We start from the raw sequence: 17,803 nt of genomic DNA on the forward strand, positions 1-17,803 counted from the left end.
GCGGATCCCGTGGTTCTGTGGAGTGCGGGGCATGACGGGCGTTGTAGTCCCGGCTCCAATGGGGCTCAATCGGGCCGCGGGACATGACGGGAGTTGTGGCTACCGTAGGCACCGTCCCCGAGTCTCCGATCTCTGGCCCTGATTGGTTTCGGGCGGTGATGGGCGGAAGCCTCGGCAAATGGGATGCGGCAGAGGCAGGAACAGCCCGTTCAACCTCTCCAGTCCCTCCCAGTACAGCCCATTTCATCCCCAGTACAAACCAATACAACCCCAGTACAGCCCAGTTCATCCCAAATAGAACCCAGTACAAACCCAATACCCCTCCAGTCCCTCCCAGCGCAGCCCAGTCCCTCCCAATACACCTGAGTTTATTCCCAGTCCTTTCCAGTTCCCCACAATATCATCCACAGGATGCCCCAGTGTTCCCAGTCTTCTCCGCAATGGCACCAGTGTCCTCAGTTTGCACCCGTGTCCCCCAATATCACTCCCAGTTTGTCCCAGTCCTCCCCAGTGTCACTCCCAGTATGTCCCAGTGTCTCCCACAGCATTCCCAGTGTTCCCCAGTTTGTCCCAGTCCTCCCCAGTGTTTCCAAGGACAGTTTCATTTCTCACGGTGGCCGTGGCTGCCAAACCCAGCAGTGGGGTCAGTGCAGTGCCCATGGCCACAGCCCCTTGCAGGGGCCCAGTGCAGCTTGGGCTGATGATCCACCCTCACCGCTGGCCCAGGGCAGCTCTGCAGTGCCTTTGGTGGCACCTGGGGCTGGCACACACCTCAGCAGAGTGTCTGTTTGCAGTGGGGAAACTCACCAGTTTGAGATTGCTGCAAAAAGTGCAAAAAGGGAAAACCCCTCTTAGGCTGGGTGCAGCCAGCTCTGCAAGTACAGCAGGGCCCAGGGCAGTGAGGACAGACAGGATGGGGCTGGGCAATGTGGAGCAAGGTTGTCCACACTGGGTCAGAGCTCCAGGCACAGCTTCTGTGAGCAGGCCAGAGCTGCTGAGGAGAGACCCTGGGTCAATATCAGTCACAGAATGCTGCAATCACCTCTGCTCTAAAGAGAAATTTAACAAAAGACACCCTTTAAAATAGGAATGTGTATTTCTTACAAGTTCTTTGAAATTTTTCTCCATAACTGGACTAGGAAAACTTTAATGACCCTCTCAGGGCTTTGCTGTTGTTTACATCAGACTCAGTCCCTGAGAGTTTGTTCTAAAAGCTTCTCAAGAACACAAAGTTAAATTTAAACTTCAAAGTTTCTTGAATTTTAATGGGTCCCACAGAGGGACACGACTGGGAAAGTGACCCCAGGTTCCAGGGAGAGCAGAACACTGGAGGCAGTGATGGCAGGCAGGGACGAGCAAGGCAAAGGTGTCTCTGGTGCTGAGCAAAGCTGGATGTGGTTCAGGAATGCAAAAGGCTAAGGCCTGAGCCCCAGCCCCTGGCCAGGCAGATCCTGTCCCTCCCTCCTTGCTCAGGGCTCTTCCCGGGATGGGCACTGGCATGCAATGGAAATGTGCAATGGCAAGGGCAGGAGCATGGGGCGGCCCCTGCCAGGCTGCTGAGCAGGGACAAGGAGGCAATGAGGCCCCAGGCCTGCAAGGGTCACTTGTCCCCTGCTGGCCTCAGGCCCAGGGCCAGCAGCCATGGCCAAAGTGCTGCCCAAGTTGGCTCTGGCAGGGCTGTCTTGCAGCTGCTGCCCATCCCTGTGCCCTGTGCAGCCCAGGCTGCACCTCTGTCCCTGCAGGCTGTCGGCATCCCCCGGCTGCCCCACCTGGCTGGGCCCTTCCTTTGCTGACAGCTCTGCCTCCTGCCTGCCTCTGCCTGCCCACACAAAGCCTTGGGCTGATGCCAAAAGGGTTAATTCAATTTTTACTGTGCCTGTGAACTTTCAGCACAGGAACAAGGCATGCAGGGGCATCTTTCCCAGCAGGAATGGTTGGAAGAGAAGACGAAGACATCTGGCTCAAGGGTGCAGGGATAGAGAAAACAAGGACTGAATCTGGGAACTTGAGGTGTGTTTTATGGTAAAGGGTAAATTGTAATTCACATTTAGTGACTGTATAGAAGCAACACGCTGGTAGAATTACATGTCCATGTGAGGTTGGGAGTTATCCCTCACTAGAGCTCAGGCCTGAATAAAGGATACCCTCTGAAACAGCAAATTCATGTACAGGCACAAAGCAGCTCTGTGCTCAGTGGAGTGGAGACTGAGGACAGCAGAGGAGACCTGTGAGGGATTGAAGGGAGGTTTCAGAGATGGTGGATCCTTTTGGCAAAATAGAGGACAGCCAGAGAAAGAATTAATGCAAAGGGCAGATAGGGAGAGCCAGACAGGACCCAAACAGAAAGGAATTTCCCTGCCAGGGATGGGCTGTGGTATAGCATGTCCCCCAGCAGGAGCCTTTGTGTGGGCAGGCAGAGGCAGGCAGTTGTGTCCCTCAGTGGGAGCCATTAAAACTTCAAGAAAATTTGGAGTCTAAATTTAACTTTGAGTTCTTGAGAAGTTTTTTCAAGACACTCTCAAGGACTGACTCTGATGCAAACAACAGCAAAGCCCTGAGAGGGTCATTAAAGTTTTCCTAGTCAAAATCAATCTCAAACTGGTGAGTTTCCCCACTGCAAACAGACACTCTGCTGAGGTGTGTGCCAGCCCCAGGTGCCACCAAAGGCACTGCAGAGCTGCCCTGGGCCAGCGGTGAGGGTGGATCATCAGCCCAAGCTGCACTGGGCCCCTGCAAGGGGCTGTGGCCATGGGCACTGCACTGACCCCACTGCTGGGTTTGGCAGCCACGGCCACCGTGAGAAATGAAACTGTCCTTGGAAACACTGGGGAGGACTGGGACAAACTGGGGAACACTGGGAATGCTGTGGGAGACACTGGGACATACTGGGAGTGACACTGGGGAGGACTAGGACAAACTGGGAGTGATATTGGGGGACACGGGTGCAAACTGAGGACACTGGTGCCATTGCGGAGAAGACTGGGAACACTGGGGCATCCTGTGGATGATATTGTGGGGAACTGGAAAGGACTGGGAATAAACTCAGGTGTATTGGGAGGGACTGGGCTGCGCTGGGAGGGACTGGAGGGGTATTGGGTTTGTACTGGGTTCTATTTGGGATGAACTGGGCTGTACTGGGGTTGTATTGGTTTGTACTGGGGATGAAATGGGCTGTACTGGGAGGGACTGGAGAGGTTGAATGGGCTGTTCCTGCCTCTGCCGCATCCCATTTGCCGAGGCTTCCGCCCATCACCGCCCGAAGCCAATCAGGGCCAGAGATCGGAGACTCGGGGACGGTGCCTACGGTAGCCACAACTCCCGTCATGTCCCGCGGCCCGATTGAGCCCCATTGGAGCCAGGACTACAACGCCCGTCATGCCCCGCACTCCACAGAACCACCGCCCCCCTCCTTCGTCCTTTAAGTGTTCCCCAGACCCTCCAGGATCCCTCAGTGCCCCCTCAGCGCCCATTTGAGACCCCTCAAAAGCGTCCCCGGACCCCCTGAATGCTCCCAACCCCACAGATGCCCGGTACAGCCACTTCTGGGAATTCATCTCCTCTCATCCCCCGCCGCCCCAGAGCCCCTCATGACGCAGTCCTGCCCCTAAAAGTCCTGCCGTGCGCCGCACCCTAAAGAGCCCGGTTAGAGCTCCCCGAGTTCCCCACAAGTTCTGTCGAATCGTTTACGTTTACCCAAGGACCTCAAGTCACGGCTGGGACGCAGAAGCGTCCCTCAAGAGCCTTCTCGGACCCCCAAACGCTGCCTTGGAGCCACTTCCGGGACTACAGCTCCCACCATGCTCCGCGGCACATGTCCAGTGCTGTTCTTGCCGGGACTTTATCTCCCGTCATTCCCCGCGCCCCACCAAGAGCCATTGCAGCTGCGCCTCGAGCTCCTGTGATGCTCCGAGGCCATGTTGCAACTGTATTAGACCCGCGCTTACAACTCCCATCACCCCCTGCGCCCCAGAGTGCCCTGTTCCAGCCCCCCAGTTGCCTGCCCGGACCCCGAAGGGCCCCAAATTTACCTCCCTGACTTCCAGGGGCCCCCCTCGACCGCCGAGTGCTGCCCTGCACTCCGAACTGTCCCTCGGAATCCCTGAGTGCCCCTCCAAGTGCCCATCTGTCTCCCCCAAGTGTCCTCCAGACCCTGAAGTTTTCTCTGAATTCCCTCCCCAGACCCAAAACTGCCCCAAATGTGCCCCAGAAAGTTCTGCACGCACCCCAAATGGCCCCTTTTACCGTGTCTGTGAAAATGATAAAAAAAAAACTCAGAAGGATTTTAAATGGTACTAATTAGCATATAGAAGGAGAAATCAATAACCACACTACTCAATTATATAATGACGGAAATTGTGTTACTTAGAACCAATGACCAATAAATTTTTTGCTTTCTAAAATGGTATGGACTTTAAAATATAAATATTAAAATTTGGTAATACAAATCTTGAGTAATACTATTATAAATAAGAAAAATAATTTAAATTTTATGAATTTAGTAACTTTTCTTTTTAAGGGGAAATGCATAATTATTTTTATGCTTTGGGATGTCTGTCTGTAAGAGACGGTCCAAAGATCCCTCATCTGCCTCACAGCCGCCATCAAGGATGAAGATTGGAGCCCTCCCCAAGGACTGAGACTGAGACCCTTCAAATTCTAACCCAGGCGTGCTGGCCTGACTGGAGCGGATGTTTGCCATGGGAAGCGGGATGTTTCTCATAGGAACCAGTCCTGAAACAACGGGCCCCACTCACTGCTGGCATCGATTTGTGCTGTTCAGAACTGGGCTGTCTGTACCTGTTCCCAATGGATTTATTCTCCACTGTTCCCTGGATGTGCCGTCCTGCTCCCCTCCCGGCACTAGATTATAAAAGAGCCCTGAGTTAACCAAAGACTTTGAGACTCTCCCCAATGTGACCAGACGGGTCTATTGGCCGGACCACGAGGATTTCATCTCTCTGTTGGCAGCTATTCTCCCCCTACTTTTCTCTGTCTCTCTATCCTTTATCTCCTTTCTAATCCTTGCGTTGCATCTGCTGTGGGCACTCAATAAAAGGTGCATTTGTTTTGGTTAATACTGAAAGTCCCCTGCTGTGTGTCTTTGCACCCTGAGATCAGTGAAGTGAACCACTGTGACCCCCCTTGTACCAGGAGATCGTGGCATGGCCTGAGGGGGTTGCTGCCCACAGCATGTGAACGTGATCTTCTTGGTGGCAACTGCACTGGTTCATCTGCTCTTACTTTCTGTTCTCCCTATCCCAGAATTACCTATGGCAGATGATTTTCTTATATTGTGGTTCTCTGCAGTTCCTTCAATAGTCAGCCCTTCTTAAGTTCACTCTTGGAATAGGGGATTATCACCTCCCCATCATATCGAGTGCATTTGAATGAACTTGAATGCATTTTGCCTGCATTCAAAATATGGTCCCTGTTTTTGATTTACTGTGGAATCTCTGTTTGTATTTTCTACCTCTGTCGAGGCTGGGATTGAAGGTACTTGAGATGACATTTGGCATTCAGATTCAGGTGGTTTTTGTTTCTTACCAGTGACACAGCCTCACAACCATGAGTTCTGCAGCCTTTCATCTAAGGCACAAAATGGCTCACTGTCTCTTGTTACAAGGCCTGGATGATACCAAGGAGACCATGGTGACACTGGGGATCCAAGGAGACCATGGTGACACCATGGACACTCATGGAACCAGGGGCATTGTGACACAGCAGGGCTTCATGGAACCAAGGAGTCAATTGTGACTCTACCAAACCTCTTGGAACCAAGGGCCCATTGTGACACTGGAGAACTTCAGGGAACCAAGAGTCTCTTGTTACACAGGGGGTACTCATGAAACCAGGGAGACCATTTTGAAACTTCAAGGCCTGATGGAACCAAAGGGTCATTCTGGCACTTCTGAGCCTTGGAAGCAAAGAGACCACAGTGACACAGTGGGGCTCTGTTGAACCAAGGGGCCGTGGTGACATTGTGGAGTGTCATTGAACCAACTGCCCATGGTGACACTGCAAGGCCTGATGGAATCATGGACACCATTGTGACACCACAGGGCCTCATGGAAGCAAGGGGCCATTGTCACACTCTGGGGCCTCTTGGGATCCAAGGGCAGTTGTGATACCATGGAAATTATGGCAACTGTGGCACCATGAAACCAAGGAGACCATTGTGACCCTACAGGATCCCATGGAACTAAGGATTCATGGAACAGTGCAGGACACATGGAACCGAGGGGCCATTGAGAAGCTGTAGAACCAAAAGAGCCCATTGTGACACTGTGGGACCCCATGGATCCAAAGGTCTATTTTGACATTGCAGGGCCTCATGGAATCCTGGAGACCACTGTGAAACTTTGGGGCCTTGTTGAACTAAGTGGCCCTGCAGGGCCTCATGGAACCAATGAGACCCCATAGAACCAAGGGTCCATTGTGACCCTGTGGTACCAAGGTGTCGTGGGTTAACCCAGGCCAAATGCCAGGCATCCATGTGGACTGCTCACTCACTCCCCTCTGCAGCTGAACAAAAAAAATTTAATAAAGGGTTCATGGGTTGAGATAAGGACTGGGCAAAATCACTCATCAAATACTGTCCTGGAAAAACAGGCTTAGCTTAGAGATGTGAAATTCATTTATTACTAACAAAGTCAGAGCAGGAAAAGGGGAAATAAAATAAGCCCGTCAGCTCCCTCCTTCCAGCTCTACCACCCGCCCCAGCAGTGCAGGGAGACAGGGAATGGGGGTTATGGTCAGTTCATCACCCATGGCTTCTACACCTGCTCAGGGAGAGGAGTGGTTCCGATGCTGCACTGTGGGTCCCTCCCAAGGGAGACAGTTCTGCAGGAACTTCTCTAATGTGAGTCCATTTCAGGGGCAACAGCCCTCTGCAAACTGCTGCAGTGTGAGTCCATGCCAGGGACAACAGTCCTTCCCAACCTGCTGCAGCATGGGTCACTCTTCCAGGGGGTGCATTCCTCCAGGGACAGGCTGCTCCAGCCTGGGAGCAGGGCCCCTCTCTCCATGGCTCTTCTGCAGGGTGCCTGGGTCTTCAGTGCCTGGAGCGCCTCCTGCCCCTCCTTCTGCACTGACCTTGATGTCTGCAGAGTTGTTCTTCTCACATGTTCTCCCTCTGCTCTTCTCTGACTGGAGTTAAAACTGTGCCACAATCTCTGTTTTGATTTCTTTTTAAATCTGTTATTGCAGTGGAATTGCCACCATTTGTAACTGGCCCAGCCTTTGCCAGCAGCAGGTCCATCTTTGAAGCCTCCAGGAACTGGCTGTGCCAGACACAGTGGAAGCTTCCAGCAGCTTCTCACAGGAGCCATCCCTGTGCCCCCCTGTGAAATACAAAGGTGTGTTTCATGTCAGGTACATACAGGCAATGTGGTATTTGTGATTGTAATATGTGTGGAAACCGACCATGGGACAGTTATAAAGACGAATTTTAATAGTTACTGAGGAAAGTAAAGCATGGAAGCAGGCCTTTGAACCTATCTTTTGTTCGTAATTAACCTTTATAAATCTTAAGTTGTTTTAGGAGCATTTGAATTAAAGTGTTAAGGATGTTGCTTTTTGACTGGAACTTCTGCTTGTAGATAAACCTTAAAGAGTTTTGCAATAATAACCTTTTGAAGTATAATTTTGGAATATTGGTTGTAGTAAGTATCTTTGAAACTATAGCTTCAGAATATATAAAGGAAACATGTTTATCTTACACCTTAACAAAACAGAGAAAAGCATCTTGAGAAAGGAAGATGAACATCAACTCAAGGATTATTCATTTCGACCAAGGGAAGCTCAACATCACTGTTATGTGATTTCTAGTCCTTGCAATCAAAAGGTGGACCCACATCTGGAGAGCTGGACCACACCATCTGGGATATTTCTTCCTTCTTTCAGAAACCAAACCACCACCATCTGGGGATACTCCTTTCTGGGATACATCCTGAAAAAAACTAAATCACAATAGGTATAGAATTGTGAGGTAAAAATTTGGAACAGAAACTGCTGATGAGTAAAAATTGGGAATGGAAACTGCTGAGAAAGCTGATGAGTACCCCTATAAATACCTGTAAGCCTCAACTATCGGTGTGCAGTTGGAGGGAAAACTTCCCCCACTGTACCCAGCGCTGTATTGCTCATGCTTTACCATATTAATTGATAAATTGATTGCTGCTTGAATATTGGCCTAGTAAATCTTCTCATTTATAACACCCCCCCCTACCAAAAACCAGGCCATGGTACCAAGGGGCTGTTATGGCTCTGGGGGGGTCACATGGAAGCAAGGAGCCACAGTGACACCGTGAGGCCTCATGGAACCAAGGAGCCCCGGTGACACTATGGGGCCTCATGGAACCAAGGAGCCACGGTGACACTGCCAGGCTTGGTGGAACCCAGGGGTTCAATGTGACACTGCGTGGCCTCATGGAGCCGAGAAGAGCACTGTGACACTATGGAACCTAATGGAATTATCAGAAATTACACAACTTCTGGTTTCGTTTAATGTAGCTGCAGTCAGGGGTTTGTTTGTCCAGGTGGAGGGGAATTGAAGTTTCTCTTCAGAAGACTCTGTTCACCAAGGTTGGGTGAGGCCTGATGAGCTTAACATCTACAGATTGGGAGTGGCCAGAAGATGCACAGGAGGTAAATGAACATTAATGAACATCACTCCCAGTGTGGTGAGACACCTGGTCTGGGAAAAGATTGAGAAGGGAATCAAAGAATGAGGGCTTAATTGACATCAAAGGCGAACCGATCAATCATCAAGAGGAGATGGAATACTAAGAATTGCATAATTTAGGAGCAAAAAACATCAATTTCTTTGGGTTTTGTCTGTATAAATATGTGAAAAGCGTAGTAAAGAACAATGTGTGATGGAATGACTTTCACTATGCAACCTGGACATGTGTGAATGGAATGATTTCTATTGCACGTGCTGGCCACAATAACATCCTGGCAAGAATAAAGTAATGCCTAAATTCTGTAACACTGAGAAGATGTTGTTGGAGTTTCTGTTTTTCATGCAGTTTCAGTGTCAGTCCCAATGAGGTCCATCACCAACCCAGGCTCCTCCTGGACTCTTTAGAGGACTGGAGGCCACGATTGCACACACCTGTCAGAGACTCCAAGGCAAAACCCAAACACAAAGGCCTTTGAAAAACCTGCAGTCTCTGGGAGCATTACAGAGGCCCCAGGGCCATTCTGACCAAGGCTCCCCAGGGACTCATCCCAGCAGATCCCTGAGGCCAGGAGTGCAGGGAGGCAGGGGCTCTGTGCAGGCAGCTCAGATGCTGAGCAGAGCCTGGGCTAGCTGGAGGCAGCAGAAAGGCCAAGGCCTAAGCCCAGCCCTGGGGAAGGCAGATACTGTCCCTCCTGCGTGCTCAGGGCTCAGCTGGAGGCACTGGGATGTGGGGAGATGCTGAGGGCAGGACCAGGGGCTGACAGTGCCCAGCCTGGCTGGGGCTGTGCCAGGAGGCCCCAGGGCCTCAGGACAAGGTGTCTCCTCACAGCCCTTGGTGGCACAGACCCTGCTGTGCCCCAGGGCACCAAGACTTTGCTTCTCCTGGGCACTGCCAGCCCTGCCAGGGCCCTTGGCCATGTCCAGCACAGCTTGTCCTGCACTGTCCCACAGCTGCTGCAGTGTCCCTGTAGGCTGCACACTCCCATCTTGCTGCCCCCTTGCTCTGCCCTGCCACTGCCAGCCCTGCCCTGACCTCTGCCCACGCTCACCCTCTGTGGCTGGGGACACACACACATGCACTGAGCTCATCCCCCTCCTTCTGGGTGCTTCTCCTGCCACAGCACTGCCCTGGGAGGGTTCATTCCTCACAGAAGCTCCTGTGTTTGTACTGATGCATTTTATAGCTCTGCTTCTGCCTCTCTGGCAATTCTCTCTTCAAAGAGCTCTCCAAGGAAAAGACTCATTGAATTGTGGAATAGCTGAGGTGGGAAGAGCTCCCTGAGCCCCCTTGGCGTAGGTGTGGCTGGGATGGAGTTCCCTTTGCCAAGACACCCCTGTCCTGCTGTGCTTGGCTCTCATGGCTGCAGTAGGGTTGGTCCCAGCCCAAGGCTTTGGCTGTCCCTGAGCAGGGCTGGCCTCACATGAGGCTTCTCTGCAACCCCCTCTGCCCACCCCCACAATGGGCTGGGCAGGTGTTCCCGGGGGCACAGGGATGGGACAGCTGGGCTGGACTGACCCAAGGGCTGTTCCATTCCATGTGATATGCTGATCAGCAGGGAAATGAGGAGGACAAGAGGGTCTCTGGATCTTCTGTATTAATACATTTATCTATAGTAGGAGTCCTAGTAGCATATATGTATTGTATAAGTGGCCTTGCCCCAATCCTAGTTGTTCTAAATGGGCTGCAGCTGTGATGTCCTTAATTGGGTAGCAGCTGTGGCTAATGAAGGTAACTGGGATAAAAGGGGGTGGGCTGGCTGGTCAGGGAGAGCCTTGGAGGAGCTGTGATGAAGAAGCAGGAACAACACTGCTGTGAAGAGCTGCTTGTGAGAAAACCACCCAGAAGGTATGGGACTCTAGAAATATGAAATACAACAATATAAATGCAACATTTATCTTCCAAAGCAACCTCTACATGTGCTGAACTCTTGTTTTCCCATGGTTTTCCTTGCTTCTGCATTTGGCTTTTGCTTTTTAGTCCCTCCAGTATTAATCTCTCTTTATGATGACCCCCAATGTTTTCACCTTATTTTCTCCTCTTTTCTGATGAAGGAGGGACAGTGACAGAGACGCTCGGCTGTCACTTGATGGCCAGGGGGGTTGAAGCAGTCACCTTGCCCATCTCTTCTGTTATGGGCACAGCCAGAAATGTCAGGGCTCTGTCAGGTGCCCACCTCTGAGCTGGCCTCATGCCCTGCTCACAGCCCCAGGGCTGTCCAGGGACATGAGTTCTTCCCTTGTGCACACACACACATCCACACCCACACCAAGTTGATTGCAGCATGTGCAAGGGCTCCCTGGGCTTTGCTGCCACTGCCAGAGCCTGACAGGTGTTATGAGTAAAAAAGTTGTCCATATTTTTAAAAGATGCAAAGTTCACAAGTTAAACCAATTGTTGCGAAGTTGGAGTTCTAACTGTTTATTGTTAATACTTTCATATTGTAATCTCCTCTTGTTAATAGCTTCCTTTTTAGTTGTCTCGAGCCAGCCTGCCGCTGCCTTCCTGGCCCTGCGCTGTGGGCAGAGTAGCCCCAAAGTGTCCCAAGAGTGCAGACCTTCCCTGGGAGCAGCGGGGTGCCCCCGCCTTGGCTCAGGTCCTGACCATGCCAGGGGAGCCCCATGGGGACCAGCCCGGGTCGCCATGTCCCACAGGGGCAGCTGCTGGCTATAGCCAGGTGTTGCCCTGCTGCTTCCTGGAAGATGACACCTGGGATGGTGAAGAGGAAGGGACATTGGAGTTGGCATGCCATGGGAGAAGCTCCTCTCCAAACCTAGCAAAAAACTCCTTAAAACAATGAGCAAACACAAAATTGACGTGTCAAAGTGACGTCTATATGTGAGCAACAGAATCCAGTATCCGTTAAGACCCTTTTTACCCCTCACGCTAACCTAAAAAGATGTCAGCTGGAAAGAGGACCTCGAATGTCATAATGGGGAACGTCCTGATGCTCTTGTGAGTACGGAACCCCTAGCTCTGCCTACAGACCAGTGGACAAAGCTGCACTCTTCCTCTTCCTCTGTGCCACTCCTGGGAGCAGTGGTGGCATGAACGTGGACATGTCGGTTCTCCCCACCAGAGCTGATCACTTTTAATAAAGGCATTAAAAAGGAGAAAGATCTCCTGCCCATGTTTATTTTAGCTGGGCGCTCATGTGGGATAGCCATGCCTGAAGAGAACACCAGGACTGGCCATCTTGGACATCCAGGACAGCTGGCTATCAGGACCAAAGAAGATCGGCTTAGAACCAGTGACGCGCAGAAGCGCCAGACTGGTGAGAGTAACCGGTGGTGGGAGTAGGGGGCGAGCGAGTGTGTGTGAGTGAGACGGGGGCTGGCAGCTCAGACCCTCGGAGTGAGTGGGGACCTCCCAATACCGCAGTTTCGGACTCCTGTGAGGGGCCGGCCGGGAACGGGGAAGCCAGTGGAATCAGCGTGAGTGAGTCACCTCCTAACGGATAAAGAGGGCCTCCCTCTGGGCATGCAGAGGAAATAGTGTGTGAGTGGCACACACCCCAAAAGTCCTGACAGGGGGAAATCAGGCAAATCACAAGTCCCAAGAAGGATTCGGGCAAGCTCACAAGTCCTGCAGGCAAATTAAGTCCTGACAAAGGGGTAAGGCACGAATCCCGGTGGAGGAGGCCAGGGTTCATTTTTAAGTCCTAATAGATAAGTCCTAACATTTGGGAAGTTAGGCAAACTAGAGATCAGGAAGTGGTTTTTTGTGAAGTCCTGAGGGGTTGGGCAAATCTGAAGTGCGATGGAGGAGGCTGGAACTCCTCAAATAGGATTCTTCTTGAGATTACCTGTCAGTACATTTTTTTCAAGTAAAGGCACCTTTGTGATTTTTTTCTGTTGAGACCTGAAAATGGGAGGATTTAATAGTAAGAAGAGAGGCAAGAGATTGAAGAATATACCCCATCACAGTTCCTTAGGTGAACTGCTAGAGAGATGGGATTCTATAGAGGCCACGAAGAAATTGCATAAGGTTAAGATGATTCACTACTGTGTAGAAGTCTGGCCAGAGTTTGATGTGCAAGGAGGATGGCTGTGGTGTGGGACAAAAGATAAGTGGATGTGTCAACAACTGAGTCACTATCTGACAGCTTGAGGAGATATCGATCCCAAGCAACTGTTATGTGCCGCTTGTTGGCTAAAGAGTGCTATTGGAGATGATGGCATGCGAATTTGTAAGGTGCAGAGGAAGAAAGAGGGGAATGAAGGAGGGCATGCTAGAGTTAGAGAGTAGTAAAAGGTGAGACCCTCTCGACTCTTTGCCTCCTGATGCCCCTTCACCTTTTAATCCTCTTCCTCGGCCACCTCAAATGGCAGATACAGCTTTTCCCCTGGCTGCCATCCCATTACCGCCTCCTCAAATTCCTTCTTCTACCTCTTTGGCTTCCCCTATGGTAGACCTGATATCTCCCCTGGTAGCCATTCCCTCACCGCCCCCTTCAGCTCCTCCAGTTGCTTCTGAATCCCCACAAGCGCCTACTCCACCTGTTGCACTTTCCACCCCTTCTCCAGCTCCACTTAACATGCACTCAGGCTCTTCTCCCCCTCCTATTGCTGTCCCTTTACCTCCTCCTAGTTGGACTTTCATCACATCAAATGCCCTCAATCCCACACAATCCCTTATGGGAGAGCCATTAGAAAACTTAGAACATAATTGTCTTGAATTGATTAACCCCTAAATAAAAGTAAGAGAGTATTTAGAAGATCAGCCTCTAGCAACTGGAAGAATCTTATTCATAGATAACTCTTTGAGGGTAGTAGATGGAGAAAGAGCTTCAGGCTATGCCATCATAGATGGAGAAACTTTACAAATTGAGGAAAAAAAGAAATTACCCCAAAACCTGTCAGCCCAAAGTTGTGGAATATATGCCCTTAAAAGAGGATTAGACTTCCTGGAGGGAGACCAGAGAACCATTTATACATATTCCCAATAAGCATTTGGGATAGTTCACACATTTGGGAAAATATGGGAGGAGCCTGGATATCTAAGCTCAAAGGGAAAAACTTAGCCCATGAGAACCTGATCAAGTTCGTATTAGAATCTTTACAGAAACCAAGAGAAATTGCGATGGTCCATATAAAAGGGCACCAAAAAGGAGACAATCTTGAAGTTAGAGGAAACTGACTGGCTGATCAGATAGCAAAGGAAGCAGCTTTAGAACCAGGGGATCCAGTGAAAGTTTTTACCACACCTGAGGGGGGATAAAGAAGAGAGGAACCCATATTTAGTGAAAAAGAATTGGAAGTTATAAAAGAATTAAAGTTACACCAAGGGCAATGAGGGGAGTGGTTAACCTTGGACGGATGGGTGTTTTTAAACAAAGCACTTGCTCGGACAGTGCTAACAGAACTACATAAATTAACCAGCTGAGGAGTCCAAAGACTATGTGATCATTTCCTAAGAAATAACCTGTGCATAGGCATATATGGCCTGGCAAAAGCAATTACAAAAGGATGCTTCATTTGTTAAAAAGTAAACCAGAAGGTTATGAGAAAGATAGCACCTGGAGGGAGGGAATTAGCTCTAAGACCTTACCAGGGCTTACAGACAGATTTCACTGAGATGCCCCCAGTGCAGGGATACAAATATTTACTGGTTATAGTAAATCATCTCATACATTGGATGGAAGCCTTCCCGACTAAAAGGGAAACAGGCCAAGTTGTGTCAAGAGTAATCCTGGAGAACATTATCCCCAGATACGAAATGGTGAACACCGCAGACTCAGACCGAGGTCCACGTTTTGTGGCCCGAACATTGCAAAATATAATCAAAGGTCTAGGAATGGAATGGAAATTACATACTCCGTGGCACCCCCAGAGTTCTGGGAGGTTGGAGTGGATGAAAAAACTCTCAAAAATGTATTGACTAAATTGATAGAAGAAACAAAAATGAATTGGCTAAGGTGTTTGCCCCTAGCACTTTTGCGCATCAGAACAAGACCCCAGTCTGATATAGGGATTTCACCCTATGAAATGTTGTTTGGACTGCCATTCTTGCTAACACCCTATAGCACAGGGGACTATTTGGAAGGAGGAGAAGAAGCTACCAGAAAATATTTAGAAGTCATTGGAAGAACCCTGGATGGACTTAGAAAAAGAGGATACCTCCCCTCTTGACACGGAAGTACATAACATTAACCCAGGAGATTAGGCTTTGATAAAATCCTGGAATAGTGGACCATTAATACCTAAATTTGAAGGCCCCTTCAGCTGGGCGGACCAGAGAAAAGGGTTGGACACACATCATGACAATAAAAGGACCAGTCTCACCTCCGGACAGGACTCAACATCAGTTTCTCCCTCTGGCATTGGGCCAGAGTCTGCACCACTCTCACCCCCTAACTCAGGACAGGATTCAACCACATCATGAGTTTTTTAACCTAAGTATACCATTATAAAAGGACTGAAAGACTTTAAGTTGACTCTCAAAAGGAAGAGCCAAAAAGACTGATGAACTGATTAAGAAAAGAATTTGGTATCAGAACCATACCATATCTTAAAGTGTTTTAAGACAGTTCTGTGTTTAAAATATGTCGCAGACATTTTTCCACAGAAATCCTTTCTTTCAGATTTCTGTGTCTTCTGGAAGGCAGAGGCCTCAGAAGGGAAGGTAAACAATTGTTATCAGCTGCTGTGGAATGCAATAGGATTCACCTTGATTGGCTCATTTTCTATGTTTATAATTAAGGGCCAATCACCAGTGCAAGCTAGGGGACTGAGTCCCTGGACACAACTTTGTTTTGGATTCTTTCTTTCTATTCTTAGCTTAGCTAGCATCTCTGCAAACCTCTCTCTATATTCTATTTAGTATAGTCATAATGTATTATATATAATATCTTAATAAATCAAGCCTTCTGATCAAGATACAAGATTCACCATCTCTCTCTCACCAGCTGCGACCCACTCAGGCGCGGTAATATCTGGTGACCCCTCGTGTAAGAGCAAAGATTAATCTGATAAGACCAGAGGAGCAAATTGCTGCACTGGGTAAAAATCCTGTATGTGTAGCATTTGATGGTTGCTTTGAAGTGACCACAAAAGTGGATTCAAGCCAGGAGCTGAAGAACTGAAGATTTGGACAGAGTTCACAGCCAAGGCTGACCACAACAGAACCTTCTTCTGGAAAACCATCAGGAAAGATGATGGAAAAGAGCAGCAGACCTGTAGAGCTGGCCAGAGCAAGCTGGACTCTTTCAAAAGGTATTGTTCACTTTTCTATCCCTGATGAACCAGCCTTTTGTAGCTTGTGGCGGTTCGTATGGCAGACCCATGCCTTGCCAGAAGAGATTCAATTCTCCCCTTCAGAGGAGAAAGTTATTGCCCTCTGGAAACACTGGTCTAGAGAAGATGGTTTCCTTTTGTCAGAAACAGATATCTATGGATTCTTTCGATGGGCAAAGCTTTTTGGGTTCTTTACTGAGGTCCTGTACGCTTTGGATGTTTTCGTCTGGGAGTGCATGGACTCGATTATCCAGCGCGTCTACATTGAGGGACGCGTGTTGCCTTCTACCTACCCAGCATTTATAAAGCTTTTCCCAGTTTTGAAACGCAGAGCAGCTTGTTTTCAATGGATCTCTAACTGTTATGGACAAGCTCCGTTTCCCCCCCCTTGGCAGAAGACCCGGTGGGGGATGACTTTGGGCTTTTTCCCCCCCCCGATTTGCAGCGGGGGGGGCTGAAACTTCGCGGCGCGAAGAAGTTTTTTTAACTCTTGCTCCGGAGCATGCTCAGATGGAGTGTTCTCCTCCCCCCTTTCTCTCTCTCCGGGGGGATGGGAGTGGCCGCTCAAGCCAGCGCCGGCCTCTCAGACTCTGCCTTCAGACATGGGGGCGGCACCGGTCTCTGAGGTTTCCTCCATGGCCCTGCCAGAGCCATCACTCCAGGAGGTCCCGTCTCCGCCTCTCCAGGCGGTCCCGCTCGCGGTTTCACCGGCCTCCCCGCCCCCGCCAGAGCCTGTGTCGGAGAATGCACAAGAGACAGCACTTTCGGCGACTGACCTGTTGCTAAGCAACAGCGACGCTCCGCCGCTCCTCCCGGCTCCGCTGCTGCCTTTGTGTGCTGCGACGGCGACTGCGCCTCCGCAGCGGACCCTGGAGTCAGCGGCAGAAAACGCCGTTGAACCTGCGGGACCCTCGGAGCAGCCCGCGGCTGATCCCACTCTCAGCACGGTTCCCTCCCCAGTTCCGGCTCCCTCCCCGCTGCTTCCACCGGACGTCCCAGCAGTCGCCCCGGCGGGGGCCTCTCTCCTTCCGTGGAGCAGGGGCTGCCCGCCAGCTGACTGTTGCGGCAGTCCAGCTGCCTGTTTTTAAGATCAGCATTCTCGGCAGTTTGGGGGGTGGTTTTTCGGGGATTGTCCCATGGAGGCCGCCGCCTCTCTTGTGCCCTAGTGGCATGGGGGGGCAGGTGCATCCAGAGAGTTCTGCCTCTGATCCCCAGCCCGGAGGGGATGGGGATGATGCCACGGGGCGGATGAGAGACAAACCCGATGCATTGCAGAGGGAGAGGGCACAGCTGGAGGAGACCATAGCTGGTTTGCTGTGGGAAACAAACATCTCCAGACCCCAGATGGGATTGCTGGGGAAGGCTTCTATTTCCCTGCTGCTGGCATGCCTCAGTGGTTTAGGGGAAAGGAAGCGTCTCACTACCCGTGCTGCCATTGTGCTGGCAGCCTGTGGATATGCAGAGCCTTCCTCATGGGTTTGGCCTGGGCCGGTTGGCTCAGGAGGTTCCTGGGCCAGGGCCATCACTTGGCCTCCTTATGTTTTTGGGGATTCTAGTTTCTCCTACCGGTCCTGGTCCACCTGTGTGAGCCAGTTTTGGGGTTCCTGGTCCAGCATGGGCCAGGGCCCCCAGGGCCTTTCCTTCTCTGGCACTGCTCTGCTCGGCTGGCTGCTGCTCTTTTGCTTTTTGATCCAAAAAAAAAAAAAAAAAAAAAAAAAAAAAAAAAAATTTAATAAAAAAGATTGAAAATAGTGGGCAGCAGCTCTGAAGTGCTGAAGCACTGAAAGCACTGAAGGGCCAGAAAAGGACATTCTAAAAATTGTTCAAATTGTTTTAAATTGTTTAAAATTGTGTTACGCTGTTTCAGGACAAAAAGGACTCTGGGGA

The sequence above is a fragment of the Melospiza melodia genome, chromosome 17 (genome assembly GCF_035770615.1).
Source record: "Melospiza melodia melodia isolate bMelMel2 chromosome 17, bMelMel2.pri, whole genome shotgun sequence".
NCBI lineage: Eukaryota > Metazoa > Chordata > Aves > Passeriformes > Passerellidae > Melospiza > Melospiza melodia.